Raw genomic sequence first — 23008 nt, 5'->3', positions numbered from 1 at the left:
GAGAGACAGAAACGAGAAACTTTATTGCAAGAGAAGCAAACGTACGAGAAAATTACTGGGGCTTTTAGGGGAAGGAAAGTTATTATGAAAAGACGAATGACTAGATGAATTCACCAAAATCATCAAATTACTTTATTACATTAAGGAAATCTTGATACTAATTATCAGTATGAATATATTAGCTTAGGGAAGGAGAGAGGGGGGGGGGCGGGTTATGCAAGCCTAAATTGGCTAAGAAAAGATCATAAAAAATGCAGTATAAAGTAATAAAGAAACAAACAATTCCAGGAGAAGCTCCAGAAGGGACGGGCGTGAGAGACGGAGCCGCCCTGGCCGCGAGTGCAGTGAAGTTGATGCAACAAGTGGAGGTTCGAGCAGACACAGTCGAGCGTTTTTCATCCTCGCTAAACACCAACAAATTCAAATCAAGATGATGGGAATATGTGCGTATCAGTTGCCAGCTTACGTTTAAAAGCAATTCAATGCAGTGACTTTTCGCTTAACTTTTGACTGCAAACACGAACGAGAAAAGTGTGAACATTCGTTGTTTACAGTCTCCTGCAGAATTGTGTATTGCGGCAACTGAAATATACAAGAACTTGCAGCAGCTCGATCAAATGCTTTCTAAACAATTTCTGGCGTTCATGGCAAACACCGACCGACTGACCGGCCAAAGAAAGCCCCTTGTGGTGTCCAAGATACTTGGCGAGGCGCTTTGCCTGAGGAAACGGCAGTTCCATCGCGATGTTCTCTTGGCTCATGCAGGCACGAGCTCGTTGCACCATGTATTCTGATACGCTAATCCTCCGTTTGAGTTGTGTGTTCAAGGATGTCTGTAAATGACGGCATAAATTAGATTCGGACGATACATATCTCTCTTGTTTGTGTGTGTGCACGTGGGGGGGGGGGGGTGATAAACATACGCTGAAAGAGATGAACATGTTCCTACTTGTGGTGGTTTTTGCGTTTGTTCTTTTTGATGAGTTTCAGTTTGGTGTATTATTTCCTTCTCTAATTCTTGAGTGCAATATTTTGTATCATCTGTTCTTGTGATTTCTTTTATATAATATTTGCAAAATTTAGCGATTCGTTTACACTTTTTCTGTTGGTGTTTAACAACTACCTTATTAAACGCCAACAGGTATCAAAATTGGAGAGAAATTCCAAGAGCCTAATAGCACCAATTTCGCTACTAATGATTATAACAATTATAACATTAACATAAAATGAAAGCAATGCTAATAACAGACACACGTCTAGGAAATAAATAATCCAATGATCTCTAAAATACCAAGAGAATGACAGCAAAGGCGGCGCCAAATGCTCCTCGAGATGCAGGTCTGTGCGCCGATGAGGATGCGGAGGAAAGATTCCGTAAATCATATTCGCGTTGTCTTGCAAAGTCTTGATACAGCAAGATGAAAGTAGGTAGCGTCATCAAATACATTATCATTATTGTTACAAGAACTTATGTTGGTATTTCTCATTACAACCCATGTTATTGCTAACAGTGTTGTTTTAATATAATGGCTTCCAAACTATTTATACTTGCGGACCCTTTCTCAAACCTACGATGCATTACAACTATTTTTTTAAGGTATGAGAAAGAAAAATATTCAGTAAATAGTACGAATCTCCTTTGCAGTATTTCTTAAATCTGTGGCTGCACTGATGTGTAGATATGAAAAGTTAGAGACACGTGACTACGCCTCTATATATAAAGTGATATGCTAAATGTATAGGTCTCCAGTTACTTTATATTGTTACATTCTATAATACTACAATGTATGCATACTGTGTCTGTCTGAATGTTATTAGTTTCACTTATAAGCCCTGCATTCCAGTGTCCTGTCTTAGAGTCATGGTCCCTCGGACATTCCACGCAGGCGCCAACCCCTCAGCCAATCAGAGAGCGAGACGGCTGAGCCCGAGGAGACTGCAGGCTCATTTGATTCTTCCTCACCTGCCCTTTTGTACCTTTATCGTGTGTGGTGACTAGTCTCAATAAAGCTCACTTGCAACTAGGGTTTAAAGAACCTACAGACAAAAGAACCCAGAGGAATTGATATTCATTGTTTTATACAATAGTTTCCAACCTTTTATACTCGCGATCCCTTCTTCCTCAAACCTTCGATACATTTGCGCCATTAATCATTTTTTCTAGACCTATATTTCATAAAGGTGCGAGAATTTCCTTTCCAGGTATGACTTCATTAATATTCGTAATACGAACGTTGGCGCCACGAACATGTAATGATATTCCTCCCTCTCTGTATGTCTCTTTTTTCCTTCTATCTGTCTCGTCATGTCAATCTAATCTTTCTAAATATTAGTTTATGAATGATCTAAGTTTTATCCAATTCTTAATGTCTACCTATCTATCTAACCTTGTATCTATCTATCTATCAGAAGACTTTTTTAATGTAATTTCAAGATCCATTTTCTTCTTCCTATTTTCCTATTGCCTTCGTTTCTTTTCCTTTTCTTCTACTTGGTTATTCATGTCTCTCTTGTATTATTACGTCCATTATCATTATCATTATTCATAATTATTTGATTATTATCCCGAATGGCAGAACACTTATTTATACGCTGGCAAAGTTTACAATATTATCGCTATATGTGTTATCATCATTCTCCTTTATTTTAATATCTACGACAGTTGTTATTATCATTTTCATCATCAATGCCATTAGTACCATCTTTATTACCGTTCCTATTATTTTTATTATCATTATAATTATCATTGTCATCATTTAACTCTTATCATCACTGTTATTCTAAGCATTGGCATTATCATAAATACCATCACTGTTATTAACATTGTTTTTATTATCATTAGTATTATCATTAGTAATATCATTATTATTCTTTTTAATAATTATAATTTTTTATTGTTATTGTTAATAATATTATCGTTACTGATTTCATTATTATTATTATCATTTGCATCGTTATCATTATCATTATTACTATTATTTATTATTAGCCTTACTTCTACTACTGCTTCTATTATGGACTTCCTATTTCCCCTCTACGTTGTTCGTATTATGTTATCCCTATTCCATATGATCACATTAAAAATTGCCACAGATTACAATCGAAGACTCATTCACAACGCTTCTTTTCTATGAAAATAAAAAAGAAAAGAAAAATGTATATGTTTTTATTAGATAAATAAGAATAAAAAATATTGTAATTGGAGCAGAGCATGGTTTCGATCCACGGTCCTCCGGGTTATGAGCCCGGCGCGCTTCCACTGCGCTACCCTGCTGTTTGGAAGAAGTTGCTAAGTATAGTCTATTTATATCTTGATTTTCGATATCTGTCATAACTGCTAAAACTATTATCTTAATCATAATCATTTATGTTATCATGTTTATCAAGATTGTTACCATTGCTATGTTTCCTGTTCAGAATAAATCTGCCCGAGATATGGTTGTGAATCAAGGGATACGAAAGAGACGCCGAAGGAGAGCGCCTCAACCGCTGTGCTTCATGCGGCGATCGACCGGAAGAATCGGCGTTCTTGGTTCGCGAGAAACGATCGAGGAAAATGAGCCTTTGGAACAGCGTTGGGGAACGCAGGGCGGCCGAACGCAGGGCAGCTGGCATATCAATAATTTATTTTTTTCTAAAGTTAATTTGTAAGTCTCCGTGGTGTAACGGTCAACGCAGCCGCCTCTAAAGCGGGAATACCGGGTTCGACTCCCGGCGGAGACAATTTGTCATTATCTTTTATTTAGTTATTTATTGTTGCCATATGACTTTAAACCTTATTAAGACGATGAATATGTTAACATCGCTTGTTATGATTGGTATTTTGTTTATCATTACTTCTACCATTGTTATTACTAAGATCATAACAGTAGGGAAAGAGAAAGTGGGAATAAAGGGAAGAGGGAGATGGAATCCAGAAAGAGAGAGAGAGAGAGATGAAACATGAGGACGAGGCAGAGAAAATGGAGTCAGGGAAATCGGAGAAAGAGAGAGGGAATGTATGTATGTACGTAAGTATAATGTATGGACGTACATTCTATCGCCAGTTTGTTTAATCATTTTAATTATAATCATTATCATAAAGAATTTCATCATCATTATCAAATGAAGTGATCGTTTGAACCTACTGGTGCGTTATGCTTATGGGATGTAGGCTTATGATTCATGGCGGTTTTTATAGTACGTTTCATGACAGCAGGTTATATCATGGTTCGCAGACTTTTCAATATAAGTGTGTACTACGAAACAGAGTTAAGGGAAGTCTTTGTTTACCTTTCATTCATTATGATGACTTGCCTTTGCAGTAATTGCGATTTCTAGTGTGTATGTGTATATGCTTTTCTTTTATCTAGTATCAAACTGTCTAATTCCTTTGTAGTTGCTGTTTTTTTCTAGATTATTTTTTTTAGACATATTTTACTTAAACTAGTCGTTAGAGGATACTATAAGGACCTTGACCAACCCGCCCTACACACTGCCTTCCTTATCATTATGTTATTAACAATACTAATAGCAATTAAGGTTTTTCCCCGACAATGAAGGACAGGTGTGAACAGCTGATCTACGTAAGACCAACTGCATAACATAAAAACCTTACGACAACATTGGAAATATGAGATGCTTCATGAACATGTCCGTGCATCACTGTTTGTGAACAATTAAACTCCATAATGAACTCCTTCTGTCAACAAAGTCTCTGTAGTGTAATGGTTAGCACTCCGGTCTTCAAAACCGGAAGACCGAGTTCGATTCCTGGCTGAGACGATATAATTTTTTTTTCGTGTTTATTTCCTACACATATAGAAAAGGCTTCCAACGTGTAACGCAAGTTCCAAACCAAGAATAGATATGTAAAATTTAACTGAAACGGAACCAGGATCAACTGCCGGAATCGGGATCCGTGGAACAGCTTGCAGTGCAACACGATGACTTGCAAATTGTTTAAAGGCACATTAAGATCTAGGAATTTACAACCTAATTTTTTCTTCCTGATTCGGGGGAAACTGCGGTGAATTGGGTATAGAGAACTATATTTATTTTCTGAAAATTTTTATTTACATCTAAAGAATTACGAAAAATGACTTTTCTCTCCCTCCCCCCCCCCCTTTCTCTCTTCCTCCCTCGTTAACATACTCTTTCTATATCTCAGAAACCCCCCTCTTCGTCTCTCCCTCCTTCCCCTCTCCTTCTCTCCTCCCCCCTCTCCCTCTCTCTCTCCTCCCCACTTTTCTCGTTCACTCTCATTAACTACTATGGTTATTATCACTGGCAGCAGTATTACTATCATCATAATCAATATCATGTCATCACTTTATCACCAATATTGTAATTACACTTGTTTATTATCATGCATTTGTAGCTACAGAACAATTCACATTTAATAAAGAATTTGATAAAGGTGAGAGAAGGATGGATGCAGCGCCAGCTGTGAAGGAAAACTGCGGCAAGCAAGGAGGAAACGGCTTGATTGAAGGTTGACACCACTTAAATAGTACCAGGCAATCGTTCCATACCATTACCGATGCGGAGATATCCTGAACAAATGTAAGATTCCAGTATTGCTTTCCGCATCTCATGAGGGTAATTTAGAGGCAGTCCTTTATTTTCAAGTTTCTATTAATTTCAACTCATGGTAGTCATAGATAATTTTAAGAATGTACACTCCATATTGTCCAAAGATAGTAATATGCATTATTTAAGAACTATATTATTAAATCATTGAAGCATATAAATAGATTGCATAGACTGCATTGAGAGAGAGAGAGAGAGAGAGAGAGAGAGAGAGAGAGAGAGAGAGAGAGAGAGAGAGAGGCGGAGAGGGAGGGAATAATGAGGGAATATTTATGGTGTTAATAATAAAAATAGTAATAGTAATAATAATGACAGCAATGATAGAAATCAAACTATTAACTATGATAATGATAATTAAGTAATGTTTATAATGATAATGGTAATAAGGATCACAATGATATCACTGATCAATGATGCTAATATTAATGATAATAAACAAAAATATGATCATACTGATGATGATAATGATAATATTAATCACGATCATGATAGAAATAATAGTATAATAGCAATGGTAATAGTAATAATAATAATCATAATAATCATAATCATAATAATATCACTAATATTTTCTGTTTTGTTAGCGCAGAGAGAGAGGGAGAGCAGGAGAGGGAAAGAGAATGATAATGATTATGATGATGGTATTAATAATAATGATGATAATAATAATAATAATGATAATGATAATGATAATAATAACAATGATGATAATTATCCCAATGATAACACTGAAAAATGATACTAATAGTAATGAAGTTCATTACAAAAATCATGATAATAATTATGATGATGATAATAAAAGTAATAAGGATAATGATGATAATAATATAAGTAATGGTATAATAGTAATGATGATAACGATAATGATCATAGTGATAACAAATAATAATAATAATGATAATAATAACAATAATGATAGTAATGGCTAGTCTTCTTATTCATAATAATGATAATTATAATAAAACACTAATAATGATAATTATAATGATAATCATTTTCTACTTTTTACCAGTTCAAGGTCGCTGCCGTCTTCGCAATTCTCACCCCGGGGGAGGCGGCTGACGAGCCATCGAGTGGCTGACTCTGTTCTCCGCTCGACTCCCGAGGATTTCTCTCCCAAATGAACTACTTCTGTAAAATCAAAACGATGGACACATACATACCAGGGCGGCTTCTTTCTCTACTCATTATTATTGTTATTATATATCATATCGTACATTTTATACTTTCTTATTTGGCTTGTTTTTCTACTTTTTTATTATTGTTATCATTCTTATATCATATCATTGGGATCATTATCATCATTGTTATTATTATCATTATCATTATTATTATTATCATTATTATTATCATTATTATTATTATTATTATTATTATTATTATTATATCTTATTGTACATTTTATACTTTCTTGTTTGTTAACATTTTCCTTTTTTTTACGTTTCACTATATCTTATAAGTTTTGGCGGATGCATCTTGGTTTCACTTTTCTCCGCCTATTTTGTATTTATTTCGCAATTTTTCTTTCTCTTTCGCAGTGCTGTTCTTATTCTGCATTTCTATCGCACTCTAGTATTTTCTTCTTTCGATTTTTCTCCTTTACACACGTTTCTCTTTTCTTCGCTCTATTTTCTGTTTGCTATAGCTATTTATTTCGCATTTTTTCTGTCGCATATTTCTCGCACATTTGACGCATATTTTACTTTCACTTTTTCTCATTTTCCTTCGTTCTAATGACGGGGTCGATTCTCTTTTGTTGCATATTTGACGCATTTTCTACTTTCGCTTTTTCTCCTCTTCCCGCATACTTTATCTTTTGGTTTATTACTCTTCTACAATTTTCTGTTTCTTCGCTTATTTTGGTTGCCAATATTCTGTTCGAATATTGATTTACTCAAGATGTACACATACATTAATGGACACGGAATTTCACAGACATATTAATGTACACACACAATTACACGATTCATTGGGATATACATATATACTTAGGAGAGATATGGCTTGTTTGGACGTTTGTTGCACACGGCCCGCACGCACACACAAGTCCAAAGAAATACATACACACACATAAATTATAAGCCACTCTTTATATCTTTCTCTTCCTCTCTACGTCTCTCAATCTTTCTCATTCCATCTCTTCCCCCTTCTGTTTGTCTGTTTTTCTTACTCTGACTGCATGTCTGTCTCTTCCTTTCCATGTCTTCATCTTTTTCTCGGCCTCTGTATGTCTATCTCTTCCTTTCCATGTCTCTATCTCTCGTTCGTTCTCTTTCGTTGATCCGCATTTAATGTGCGTGTGTATGTGTATGTGTGTGTGCGTGTCATTCATTGTATTGTCTACCTGTTCTCAGGTGTACACGATTAGGGGGAGGTGGGGGGGGGGGGGATTCGGTCAAAAGAGTGCTCTTTGTACGCTTGTGAAAGTGTAGAAAATGTTGAAGATGAACCATGATAGAGAAACAAGAAGGAAAAGAGAAAAGGAGAACGAATTACGGGTAAATGAATCGATTCTGATAGATAAGTAGATATGGATAGGTTGGGGAATAAAAGAGAAGAAAAAACAATAACTGCAACTAATGAATATATATATATATATATATATATATATATATATATATATATATATATATATATATATGTGTGTGTGTGTGTGTGTGTGTGTGTGTGTGTGTGTGTGTGTGTGTGTGTGTGTGTGTGTTATTTATATTTTCATCCTTATTATCACTACTATAATTGATATTACTATTATTGTTATTGCTATTGTTGTAGCTACTATTTTCATTATTATCATTATTATTATTATTATTATTATTATTATTATTATTATTATTATTATTATTATTATTACTACTACTACTACTACTATTACTATTACTATTATTATTATTATTATTATTATCATTATATTGGTGTTATTATAATTGATATTATTCTTAGCATCATTATTATCATTTTCATTATTGTGTTATTATTCTTGTTGTTGTTCTTGTTATTTTGATTCTTGTTATGATGATTATTGATAAAAATAGTATTGTTATTATCATTATGATAATTAGTATCATTACATATGAAGTCATTACTATTATCATGATCATCATTACTATTAGGAATACTTTTATTATCACTGTCATTATCATCTCTTTTTATCATTATGAATATCATTATTTTTCATTGTCATTAATTATCATTACTATTGTTGTTATCGTCATTATTATTATTATTATCACTATTACTGTTATTACTATTATCATTATCATTATTATCATTACAGTTATTAGTATTGATATTATCATCATTTCTATCGTTATAAATATTTTCATTTTATCATTACGATTATTCCTATTTTCATTATTATCATTAGCATCAATGTTGTTGTTAATATAATCATTATAATTATTATCATTTCTACTTTTATTTTTTGAAGCCTTGCTCATAGCACAAGGAAAATAACACGAAAAAAGTAAGAAAGTAAGTCTTGAAGATATCCTCCGCTGGGAATCGAACCCGGGTCTTCGGATTCAGGGACCGTCGCGCTAACCGTTACTCCACAGAGAACCTCTCTGTCGGTGAAGGATTAATTTTATTCACAAACATTGATGATGCACAGACAAGTTGAATAGGCGTCTCCTAATGTTTCAAATATTGTTGAATTTCTTTTTATTCTATAGATTAAAGTAATATGAATTATTTCCCTCTTCTCGTTTCATTATCATTATTATTATCCTTGTCATTCCTATAATTATTTTCATTTATAAGATTATTATGAAAATTGTTGTTGTTATTAATCTTAACATCACCATCATCCTTATCAGGTTATTATAATCTATACTTTTTATTATTATGAATATTACTATCATTATTATTTTCATTATCACTGTCATTGTCGTTTTTATTGTTTTTTTCACTATAATCATTATTATTATTGCTATTGTTGTTGTTATTCCTCTTATTATCATCATTGTCATCCTTATCGTTATTGTTAATATCATAATCATCTCTGTCTCGCATGTATTTCAACATCAAATATCTGTTTTTTTCTGTAGTTTTCCATTTTACGAATGTTTGTGTTATTGTGATCTTATCATTATCTTTATCATTATATTTATCATCATAATCCTAATTACCGTCATTAAAATTTCGCGAGAGAAAGAAGCGTCATTAAAAAAAAAAAAAAAAAAAAAAAAGGGGAAGCGCTAAGCCGGGATTCGAACCCGAGTCTACGAATTCACAGACCGTCATGCTAACCACTACACCACAGGGTCTTCCCTGGTGATTAACGTTAAGTAATGAAATACTATCTTATTCTTTCTTCTTTTGTACCTAATTTGTTGGCATATATATCGAAAAACAGATAGGTGGATAGACAGACAAATAGAGGGATGGGTAGAGATAGATGGAGAGAGAGCGAGGAAGGAAGAGATTTTGATTTAAGTTGAAAATGAACACAAAAGGATCTAACTGGCAACTTCTTATTATAAACATCATTTTCTATCATGAACCTGTCTGTCCGAGTTGTGAAATAGAGACAGATAGCTATTTCAAATGAAAGCAATGGTGATGCTTCTTACAACTCAGATAATCGCTAATACTGTCATATCAATTGCTGGTGTTGATAGAGTCCCATTTACCCCTATTCCCATTCTACAAGTGTTATTACTGATCTTTATTATCTTTATTATGTTTATTTGCCTCGTCTCTTCTGATCGCCTTACCACTGTTGATGCGATTATTGGTGTTATTACCATTTTCGTCTTTATCCTTCGCGTCTTTCTTGTTCCTTATCTTTCTCTTCCTTTCCATCTATCATCTACGTTTCCGTCTTTCTCTCACTTTTATGCCTTTCTTTTCTGAAAGTAAACCGGGCTGCGGCTGCAAAGACATATGATAGATAGGCTCTTTCTATCTATTTATTTATCTATATATCTATCTATTCATTTATCTTTCTATCTTTATCTATATCTATCTATTTATTTGTTTATCTATCTGTCTGCCCTCTCGTCTGTCTATAGAACTATCTATATATCTATCTTTATATGTACTAGATAGATATATGAAGAGAAGAAGAGATAAATGGAGGGAGAGACAAAGATAAATAGATATATAATCTCTCTCTCTTTCTCTCTCTCTCTCTCTCTTTCTCTCTCTCTCTCTCTCTCTCTCTCTCTCTCTCTCTCTCTCTCTCTCTCTCTCTCTCTCTCTCTCTCTCTCTCTCTCTCTCTCTCTTTCTCATGTTTGTGTGTGTATGTAAATGTTTACATATTTATATATCTATATATATACATGTATATATATATATATATATATATATATATATATATATATATATATATATATATATATATATATATATATATAAATCTAAGGACCCAGGACAATGAAGTCATTTGATGAAAGGAAAAACATAATCATAGTAAAAGTAAATGAACATTAGCGAAGAGCTATAAAAAGAAAACAAAACAAAACGAGAGAGGAAGGAAGGAGAGAAAGAGAGAGAGATGGGGGGAGACGGAGGGGGGTGGGGGTGTGTGAGCAGTTTCCCGGCCGTCGTCCGCCTCCTTGAGATGAATCGGCGCTTTTTCGGCTGAAGTTTAGTTTTCTTTTCTTATAATTCTTTCACTTTTTATATTCCTTCGTTTCCCTCATCGTTAATCATTAACGTTATCATTGTCATCATGACTAATATTGTCATTATCATTATCATTATTATTTTGCTATTGTTATTATTATCATTATCATTATTATTATTATTATTTTGCTATCATTATTATTTTTATTATTTTGCTATTATTATTGTTTTGTATTTGCTATTATTATTATTATTCTATCATTTTGCTATAATTTGTATTATTATTATTATTATTATTGTTATTATTATCATAACTATCATCATTTTCATAATCATCGTCATCCTTATTATTATCATTATTATCATCATTATCAGTATCATTACCATTTTTACAGCTGCAACTGTTACTTTCATTGCCATTATCATGATACTTATCATTATCATTATTTTCATTATTATCATGAAGAATGTCATATTCACCATCTTAATAGTTATTAATGTCATCATTATGAGAGCTGTTGTTTTGTCATTATACTTCTTATAATCATCGGTATTATCGCTCAGATAGCTTGACTTTTGTAAAATATACATCAGCACAGAGTTGGTCCAACATCTAATGGATGGTTATCGAGGAATCTGTATGAGATGAACGAATGTAGTTATATAAAACTTGTGAGAATATGAGACGCAGTGAGATGAATAGTGTAATACGGTAGTTTATTGAGAATGTGTAAGGAGTAGACATATGGAGATCGATATTGGATGTGATCGAGGAAATTAATAACTTATTACTGCTGACTCCCTGAATTATAGATTTCAACAAATAAATATAGACCTGCAAACAAGAATGGTAATACCTATGAATATCTGGCCCACTGGTGTTTTTGAAATAAGTATTTAACTGGTATATATGATTGGAAGTCTGTGTAGAGTAATAATAATATCGATAATGGTAACAACAATGGGTATGCCAAAGAGATAAGTAAAAAAGATAAAAGTATTTTATGTATTTATTTCCAGGATTTCTCTTCATGACTGTAGTGGGTCCTCATTTTGTATCTTCTAATAACACCTCCCTAGTAGCATTGCTTACTGTTTATTTTTCTTAATTCACCCCCATTTTATCTAATTGTTGTAAACCATAAACGAGCAGATAACGGCCGGCAGCTTCGGGGGGGGGGGTATTTGCCGGTTTCTTTGTTGTAACTGAAAATAAAATAACCTTTAAATATTTACAATTTTAGAATTGAGAAATTAACTTGGAAGGTTATATATAGATAGATAGATATTATAGAATATATGCGTACATGCAGAGATAGAGACAAATAGATAGGTATATAGATATGTAGATAGAGAGAGAACGGTTATATATGTGATATATGTTGCCATCTATTCTTTAAATCATTTCACTGAGATTACCAAGCGTTTTGTAATAGATGACTAAGAAGGAAAGTTCACAGCTTGAAAGTGGGGGACTGAGTGCGATTAAACCTCGAACTTTGTTTTTATAAAGACGTGGAAGAATTTTGCTGCAGAAACCAAACGATGAAACAAATGCAATTAATAAACAAATACCTAAAAAAAATAAAAAAGTATTTTGTATATTCATTTCCAGGATTTCTCTTTATGATCGTAGTGGATTCTGATTTTTTTTTCTAATAACACCTCGCCTGTAGCAATGCTTGCTATTTATTTGTTTTTCATCTTGATTCACCCCATTTTATTTAATTGTTGTAAACCTTAAACGAGCAGTTAACGCCAGCAGCTAGAGGGGGGAGGGGGGGGGGTCCGCCTCTCTTTTTGCACCCTGAGCCTTGTTTCATTGTTTACTTTCTTATTGTCTAGAGTGCCCGGTGTATTATTTATATTTTTTTTTTCTTTTATAACAAACTAGTTTTAACGTGAAGACCTTTTTATTCTTAATCTTTTATGATGTAAGCGCTCGAGGTGCGAACTCAGCGGAAGCCAGCCAGCCCACCGCGGGCGTCAGAGTGGGCGCTCGAGCCATCGCAGAGGCGGTTCCGACATCTTATGCTTGGATGAGATGAGGAGGTAGATAGAGGGCAAAGGAGAGGGAGGTAGAGAGAGAGAGAGAGAGAGGGAGAAAGAGAAAAAGAAAAGGAGAAAGAGAGAGAAAGAAAAAGAGTGAGATAAAGAGAAAAGACAAGGAGAGAGAGAGAGATAAAGAAAAAGAAAAGGAAAAAGAGAGAGATAAAGAGAGAAGAAAAGGGGAGGGAGAGAAAGAGAAAGGGAGAGAGAAAGAAAGAAAAAGAGAAAATTATCTAAATTATAAACATACAAAACTCTTCCACTTCATTTTTTTTCTTTGTTTAAGATTGGACACATTTCAGTGCAAAGGGACGCAGACAATTACGTCTAATATGACATTTTACTTTTACACACACACACACACACACACGCGCGCGTATATAAAATCACAAACTTGTGTAATATGTTCTCCTAAAAGCTAAACTATAATTATAGAAAAATTCACTTACGTAAGACATGTTTCCGTGGTGTAGCGGTTAGCATGGTCGCCTCTTACGCGACAGACTCGGGTTCGAATCCCGACGGAAACAACTCATATACTTTTTTTGTGCAAGATTTTCATTTTGCATCTCTCTATCTACTTCTCTACCCTTCTTTATCTTTCTACTTTTGTTTCTGTCTCTCCAGTCTAAAATGTGAAGTAGTATGAAGGCATTGGAGCGTTTGATTTTGTATTTTTTGGATTTGTTTGGTGGTTTGTTAGTGTTTATGCGCATTTTCATAATTTTGTTGTTTTTCCTCTCATCATCATGTGCTTGTATTAGTAATATGAAAAGCAAAGAATGTGAGGAGAAAAGGACGAACGAGTGACGCAGAAAAAGAAATAAAAACCAAGACGGAGGAGAAAAGGGGGAGGAGAAAAGAGGTGAAAAAGGCGAGGCAAATATTGCTTTATAGTCTTGTTTAGTGTTGTCTTCGTTCCACGTTGCCTACTTAGATAAATCAAACGAACATATAGAAGAGAAGAATTATAAGTTTGTTAGTCGGATCCGATTATACAATCAAGTTTACAAAAGAAATAAATTTGCGACATAAAACAAACTGCACGATTTATTTTTTTTTTTTTTATTTTTTTTTTTTTTACTGTTGCTTGATGTTTACTTGTATATTTTGAAAGGTTTGTTGTCACTGTAGTTCAGTTTCATGAAATAAATGGATGCTACTTTTGGTCCGGAATAAAATAAAAATTCAGAGTAAACAGACCAGACAGTACAGCTTCCAAAGTGTGAAATGCTACTACTATAGCACTGTCCTATAGCTGGTCCTGTGAGACCCATACATACATGTGCGAGGGACCCAGAGAGGCCGTCTTTTTCTTTCATTTTACGCGTTCATGGTTCTCTTTTTCTTGTCCGTTCCTCCTCTCTCATTCTGTTTGCCATCTATATTTGAAGAATTTCTTAGGAAATCTTTCAAGACCAAATTCTATTATGAACCGTATTCATGTTGACAAATGTGGAAAGGTATGAATGAAAATGAATATCTTCACAATGCAAGGAATGTATTTGATCGGTTTCGAATATATCTTCGTCGGAAATACATACATTTGAGGAAATACACAGCATATTCATATTACATGGGAGCTGATGAATCACCTGATGATCGTGACCTCGCGCTCGTTATACGCATAATTGCCGCCGCGACCTTGGATAGCTTGAATCGACCCGATGCGGTGTTCATATTTTCCTCTGTCGCGATGTGTGCAGCTTCCATGACCTTCCTTTTGTATTTGTTCAATCCTTGGTCATGGCTGCAGCATAGACGTATATACCTTCAGGATGAATACTGAATGTTATTTTAAACAGAAAGAGAGAGACGCATGTGAAAAAGAAAGAAAAAGAAAGAGAGAGCGAGAGAGAGAGAACCATCTATTATCTTCTCTTATCGAGATACTACACACATTCAATTTACATTCATACTGATCGAACAACGACAGGCAGCAACGGATCAAGAAAGATATTGAATGATAAATATCGAAATATCTTCAATTATGATGTGTGAATGTAGGCCATAAAATTAACTAGAAAAATATAATGACAGGATAGTGAAGAAGGGGCAAGAGAGAGAGAGAGAGACGTAGAGAGCCATTATCACTATTTCATATAATAGAGAGAGAAAATAGACAGCGAGAGGAAGAAATAGACAGATCTGATCAACAACAAAAAAGTAAAGGTATACCAGTAGTCACTATTATAAATAAATATATGTAATCCCAAACTTTGATATGAAATTACCAGTATTCATATATTCTTTTATTGACTCTTCCAAAATCAATTCTTTCCCTAAAAATAAGCAGATTTAATACATGATCGTGAATGTTGGTTTATTTAATACTCTATGTCAATAACTAGCAATAAATTTCATAATTATATTTGGTTTGTTTTCCTTCCGGACCATAAGTAGCATTCATTACTTCTTGACACTGTAAACTACAGTGACAAGAAACCTTTCAAAATATATAAGTAAACATCAAGTTGCTGTAAAAAGGAGATCGTGCAGTTCATTCTATGTTGCAAGTCCGAAAACTCTGCAACCATGACCATACTAGATCGGATCTGACTCCTAACAAACGTGATTCTTCTCTTCTATAGGTTCGTTTGTTTTTTCCTAAGTAGGCAACGTGGAACGAAGTCATCATTAAGCAAGACAATAAAACAATATTTGCTTTCCTTCTTTAACCTCTTTCCTTCGCCCTTTTCTTTGCCGTTTTGATTTTTATTTCTTTTTTTGCTTCACTTGTTCGTCCTCTTCTTCCTCCTCCCATTCCTTGCTTTCCATATTACTAATACAATCATATGATGATGGGAGGAATAATAACAAAATTTTGAAAACACGCATAAACATTAACAAATAAATAAGCAATTCTCGATTAAACAATTACCCCCCTAAAAATGGAAAATCAAACGCTTATTTTTTTTTCATACTTTTACACTTCAAACATGAAAAAGAGACAGAAACAAAAGTAGAAAGATAAAGAAAGGCAGAGAAGTATATAGAATGACCCAACAGAAATTCATGAATAAAAGATGATCATTTAGTCTCCATCGGGGTTCGAACCCGAGTCTATCGCATAGGAGGCGACCGTGCTAACCACTACACCATAGAAGCATATTTATACTTGTTGCTACAATTGAATTTTACTTTTTAGGAGAACACGTACTACACTTGAGTATGTAATGTTACATATATGTGTGTATGTATATGTTTATGCGTGTGTGTGTGTGTGTATCTCTGTGTGTGTGTGTGTGTGTGTGTGTGTGTGTGTGTGTGTGTGTGTGCTTTCACACAAACAGTAAAATGTCATACTAAACGTAATGGCATGTGTCGCATGCACTGAAATATGTCCAATCTTAAAATATGAAAATGAAGTAGAAGAGTTTTATATGTTTAATATTAGGATGATTCTCCCCTCGCTTTCTCTCTCTCCCTTTCTCTTTCTCTCTTTCTCTCTCTCTCTCTCTCTCTCTCTCTCTTCCTCTCTTTCTTTCTTTTGCTCTTCCTCTTCTCTCTCTCTCTCTTTTCCTCTCCCTCTTTGCCCTCTATCCACCTTCTCATCTCATCCAAGCATAAGATGTCGGAACCGCCTCTGCGATGGCTCGAGCGCCCACTCTGACGTTAAAACGAGTTTGTTATAAAAGAAAAAAGTATGAATAATACACCGGCGACTCCAGACAATAAGAAAGTAAACAATGAAACAAGGCTCAGGGTGCAAAAAGAGAGGCGGACCCCCCCCCCCCTCCCTCTCCCTCTAGCTGCCGGCGTTAACTGCTCGTTTATGGTTTAGAACAATTAAATAAAATGGGGTGAATCAAGATGAAAAACAAATGAATAGCAAGCATTGCTACAGGCGAGGTGCTATTAGAAAAAAAAAATCAGAATCGACTACGATCATAAAGAGAAATCCTGGAAATGAATATACAAAATACTTTTTTTTTCGGTAATTGTTCATTAATTGCATTTGTTTCGTCGTTTGGTTTCTGCAGCAAAATTCTTCCACGTCTTTATAAAAACAAAGTTCGAGGTTTAATCGCACTCAGTCCCCCACTTTCAAGCTGTGAACTTTCCTTCTTAGTCATCTATTACAAAACGCTTGGTAATCTCAGTGAAATGATTTAAAGAATAGATGGCAACATATATCACATATATAACCGTTCTCTCTCTCTCTCTACATATCTATATGCCTACTTATTTGTCTCTATCTCTGCATGTACGCATATATTCTATAATATCTATCTATCTATAACCTACTCAATTCAGTTAATTTCTCAATTCTAAAATAGTAAATATTTAAAGGTTATTTTATTTTCATTTGTGATCAGTTACAACAAAGAAACCGTTCTGTTTCATTACCAACAAGGATTTTCGTGAGAACAGTTGTTGAAATACTAAGATAATGTAGAAAAAGCGATCATCGGGGACCCTAGAAAGCCAGATTAATTATGGTCATTTTGCACATTTATGCAAGGTATGTCAAAGCATTTACTATTTATTCGCGGTTTGTCTGTCCCCGTCTGTCTGTCTGACTCTCTCTCTAATATTGATGATGTTAATTTGGTTAAGAAATTGGGAGCTATCATAATCAATGTATTAACATTAATGATGTCTAAGATAAAAACATCCATCTCAAATCCAGTTACAAAGATTGAGAAATGTATTTTTTTCTTCTAAACTTTGTCATATTGTGCTTCTCCCTATATATGTGTGGTATATACATACATACACACACACACACACACACACACACACACACACACACACACACACACACACACACATATATATATATATATATATATATATATATATATATATATATGTATATATATATGTGTGTGTGTGTGTATATTAGCATATTAGCGTCTGTTCGCAATAATAGTTGGATTTTTTTTTTTTTTTTTTTCTTTTTTTTACATCAGTGAGAAAATTGAGTTTAATCTTTTTTGTACGACAATTTTTTATTGATAAGATATATAATGCGTTTTTCTACATTATGCGAAAAAGGCAAATTACAGTTGAAGGATCCATCTTTTCCTCCCCTTCGCTGTCTATTTCTTTCTTTATCTCTCTTCTCCGCTTCTCTCTCTCGCTCGCTCTACCCCCTCATCTCTCTTACTCTTTCGTTCTCTTCCTCTCTTTTTTCTGTCTCTCTCGTATATTTTCTTTCCGCTCCCCCTCCCCCCCTCCCTCTCTCTCTCTCTCTCATATTTTCTTGTCTCTGGATACCTCTCTCCCTTTCTTTCTCTCTATCTACCTTTCTCCCTGTCTCTGTCTACCTCTCTCTTTCTATCCCTGCCTCTATCTTTCGATCTTTATCTTTCTTTCCCTCCTTCACGCTCTGCATGTCTGTCTGTTTGTCTGTCTCTTTTCTCTCTTGGTGTCTGTCACTGTCTCTCTCTCCCTCTCTCTCTATCTATCTATCTATTCATCTCTCTATCTCTCTATCTCTCCATCTCTCTACCTCTCTATCTCTCTATCTCTCTATCACTCTATCTCTCTCTCTCTCTCTCAAATAGGGGACTTGTGGTGTGATATATTCCGATTTCATATTCTTGATGTTTACAAAAACACAGAATCTTCAATAAAATAGCAATCTTGAGACACATTTTATATCTTGTACATGTGGCGAGGTAACATAGTTCTTATTTGATAATTTTCTATAAATACTGAACCCTGAATTTCAACCGATGATAATTTCATATATTGTTGATTTTTTTTCTATGAATGTTACGAACTCATTTTCTGATTTATCAAATTACATATATGATTTGGAAATTAGAGGACTAGGAAACTCACTTTTCAGAGCGACCCACAGCCATGAAAGATATCACGAAAAAGATATATTTCATTCTGCCTTTGGATGTCTCATTCATAAAGTACAACATCGTCCAGCTTTGTCGAAATTTAAGATATATGACAGAATCAAAAAGGAATAAGTCACACAAGTCTATTTGACTTACTGTTTATTCCTCAGGCCAAAGATGTCATCGAAAAGAAAAAATTGTTGACACGGCCTATGACTATGACTATGATGATGATAATCACACCAACAACAATAAAGAAATTTATGAAAAGACCATAATGATAAGAATGATAAGAAGAGTATTAACATCAGTATGAATTAATCATGATGATAACATAAAACTGATTATCATAATAATGGAGCGATAACTGTAGTGATAATAATGATAAATAATAATCGATTGTAGATGTTAGGATAAAGATAAGAATATGATAATGATGATGGCGACCATGACGATGATTATAAGGGTGATGATAATAACAAAACTGATGATAATGATAATAATAATGAGGATGATGAAATTAAAGATGTAAAAGAAAGGAAATAATAATACCAATATTTTTATGATACTTATAAGAAACATCTACACAAAATATATGATACAAATAAAAACAAGTTCTAAGAAAATCAATGATTCTCGTACAATTATAAAATAGAGATAGAAAAGAGAAAAAAGGAAGAAAAAGAAGTAGTCCCCACCGGGAATCGAACCCGAGATCTCCTGATTTAGTGTCAGTCGTTTTAACCACTACACTACAAGGACTTAGTATATGTAGAAACAGATTTATCTATATATAGAATAACCCCCCCCCCCCTTTCCCTGTGGGTGTATGTAAGTGTGTGTGTCTCTTCGTCTGTCTGGCTCTATATCTGTCTGTCTTTTCTCTCCTTTTCTTTCTCTGTCTCCCTGCCTATCTGTCTGTTCGTTTGTCTACCTCTAAAGCTCTCTCTCTCTTTCTCTTTCTCTTTCTCTCTCTCTCTCCCTCTCTCTCATAAGGAGTAGTAAACTTACCAAAGGACGAATAGCTTTTCAATAAATTAGCTGTTAAAATGTATATTCTGAATTCAAGGCAAACTACTGCAGTTCATTATCGAGGATTTTTTTTACAAAGACCTAGTATTGAAATATACAGCAATTTGAGCCACATTAATTTTTGTTGTGATAATAATTTCTTTGTATAAATGCTATGAAAGCATTGAATTGATGGAATTTAAGGAACTAAATAATCACAAATATGTGTGTGTAAATATATATATATATATATATATATATATATATATATATATATATATATATATATATATATATATATATATATTCAATATTTTTTATGAGCGACCTGAAGTGGTGAAATGTATCACCAAATAAAGGGGGAAATCATACTTGACTGCCCTTTCGATCTCACGGATGAAGCACAACCGCCGTTTCCAGCACTGCCAAGAGTAAGACCCACGTCAGTAATAACAAGGTTCCTTTTCAAGACTAAATGTGTAAACCTCAGGTCATACTTGAGAAAAAAAAGTTTTATATGTAGTGATCACGATAATAATGACAGCAGCAATAATAACAATATTAAAATTCGATATCGATGATAGTAATAATAACAGCAAATAGTTGCCATAATAAAGGTACGATGATAATGATATTGATATTAAGGGTAATGATATATCAGAATACGTATAATGGTGGTGGTGATGATAACAGTAATAGTAATAAAATAATAATAGCAATACCAATAATAATGATAATGATTATCATGATGATAATGGTAAGATAACAGTGATACAAATACTGATAATAGTGATGATAATAATAGAAATAATGATAATTGTAATTCCAATGATACTGATAATAGATAATATTAATAATAATAGTAATAATATCGTGTGTATAATTTGGACCTCAGTCAACTTTATTCAAGTTATGAGGAAACAAATTATAGACATTTAATTTTCCCTTTGGATGTCTCATTTATAAAGTACAACAGTTTCCAACAATGTCAAATATGCTAATAAAAAAGTATTTTCGAATGGCACCTGCGTGGAACCACACCGTCCACTCGGCTTGACTGGGAATCGAACGCGGGACCTCGGAGTCGAAGTCACGCGTCGTACCAGTGCACCACTGCGTCGTGTTTAACATGTTCGGTAATTGTTGATTTAAAATAAGTAGTTTGAGGTATGATGAAATGTGGTGTTCGTGTCATATTTTATATGATCATGTTTACTGGTATATTAGTGTATGTTCGTAATAAAAGTTGTGACTAGCATCAAATAATTAATGAGAGTTTAATCGCAGTTGCCTGTTATTTTATTATCATTTTTATTTTATATATCTTTTTATTACTAAATGATATGGTTTGTTTTTCTTCATGGTGAGCGACCTCGCTAAGTTCCCGCTGCGTGATGTGCCTTTCGTTCCAAAGGATTAGAAAGAGATCCTTAAAGGAATTCAGTTATCATGGCAGCGCCATCGTGCGTGCAGTCTCATCTCGGGTTGCTTCTCACCGTCAGTCTTTAGTATTATTATTGTTATTATCATTATTTTTTTCTTTCTCTTTTTAACTTTCCCGAATGTAGGTGTGTAAATATTGGTATGTTTGTCAGTTTCGAGACATTTAAAAAGTTGAAGCAAATTTCCGTGTTAGGTTTGGCTTAATTTTCAACATCTTCACATGCGAACAAAACGTACGCTGGGGTGGAGAGGGGGGGGGCAGGGATTGGTATACGCTAAAAAAAAAAAAAAAAATGTCGACCGCGCATGCAATAAGCGCCTCTATGTCCAGTGATTCAGAAACCAAAGAATTGTCCATACTGCATGAAAATGCTCAATGGTCAGGTTCTGAATCGTTGAACATATGGGTACTTTTTGCCTCTCACGTGAGAGTAAACAGTGGTATATATTTCATCCTTTTATTCAGCACTTTGAGATGTTTTATGCAGAGGTGATAGGAATAAAGTAACCTTCGTGAACAACAACAGTTTCTTGTACTCTTTTTGAGAGGAGGAGGGGAGGGGGGGGTCCAGAAAGTGTGTTTTGTACGCTTGTGAAAACGTTGAAGACTGTGAGTTCAGCTCTTATTATTTTAAGGAAAAAAGCTTCTTCTCTCTAGAGTAACCCCCCTCCCTTCTTTCTCTCTCACTCTGCCTGTCTGTCTGTCCACCTATCTGTTCGTCTGTCTGGTTTATTTATGTCTGTCTCACTTATGAACTGCAGCAGCAGTTGCCAGCATTGCCAAAAAGTAAAGCACACGACAATATACATATAAAAAAAAAGTCAAACGAGCTGTCAGTGTTTTAAACTAAATGTGTAAAACTGAGGTCATCTTAAAGAGAGAAAAAACGTTTTATGCAATAATAATATTGATATTCGACATCAATGGCAGTAATGATACGGTTGAAATAATGATGAGAATGGTAATATTAGGAATAATATCGATCTTGATAGTTCATAATAGTTATAATGATGATGGTTATGATCATGATAGTCATAAATATCATGATAATAACAGTAATAGTAAGGAAATGATGATAGAAGCAATAATGATGATAATAGTAATAATACTCATGTTCATAATGGTAATGATTATAATAATGATAAAAGTAACAATAACAATCAATATAAAGATGATATTGATAATGATAATAATGGGTAATGAGGATGATGATAGTAGCAGCAATGACAATATTAATGTTGATAATGAAAATGATGACAATAATAATAAGAAAAATGATGATAAGAATAGTAATAATAATGATAATATTAATGATAACAACAAAAACAAAGACAACAACAATAACAATGATGATAATACCATTGATTAAAATGATGATGATAATGAAAATAATCATAATGATACAATTATGGTAATGATAATATTAATAAAAGTAAAATTAACGATAACATAAATAAAAATATTAATGATAGTAGTAATAATACTATGATATGACAATGGCCATGAATATAAGAAAGAGGTTTATAATATCTAAATCGATGTGATTATAGGCGTGCAATAAGG

At 33.8% G+C, this 23008-nt stretch overlaps 2 non-coding genes across 2 annotated transcripts; one reads left to right on the top strand and one right to left on the bottom strand.

Moving 5' to 3' along the window:
* Nucleotides 1-13647: 13647 nt before the first annotated feature.
* TRNAK-CUU (transfer RNA lysine (anticodon CUU)) lies at nucleotides 13648-13719 on the top strand. Its single transcript has one exon. It is a non-coding gene; the product is annotated as a tRNA-Lys (tRNA).
* Nucleotides 13720-16225: 2506 nt separating this feature from the next.
* On the bottom strand, nucleotides 16226-16297 carry TRNAR-CCU (transfer RNA arginine (anticodon CCU)). The gene has a single exon. It is a non-coding gene; the product is annotated as a tRNA-Arg (tRNA).
* Nucleotides 16298-23008: the final 6711 nt, after the last annotated feature.

This window comes from Penaeus vannamei, chromosome 33 (assembly GCF_042767895.1).
Source record: "Penaeus vannamei isolate JL-2024 chromosome 33, ASM4276789v1, whole genome shotgun sequence".
NCBI classification, from domain to species: Eukaryota; Metazoa; Arthropoda; class Malacostraca; order Decapoda; family Penaeidae; genus Penaeus; species Penaeus vannamei.
This window is presented reverse-complemented; position numbering and strand designations above follow the sequence as displayed.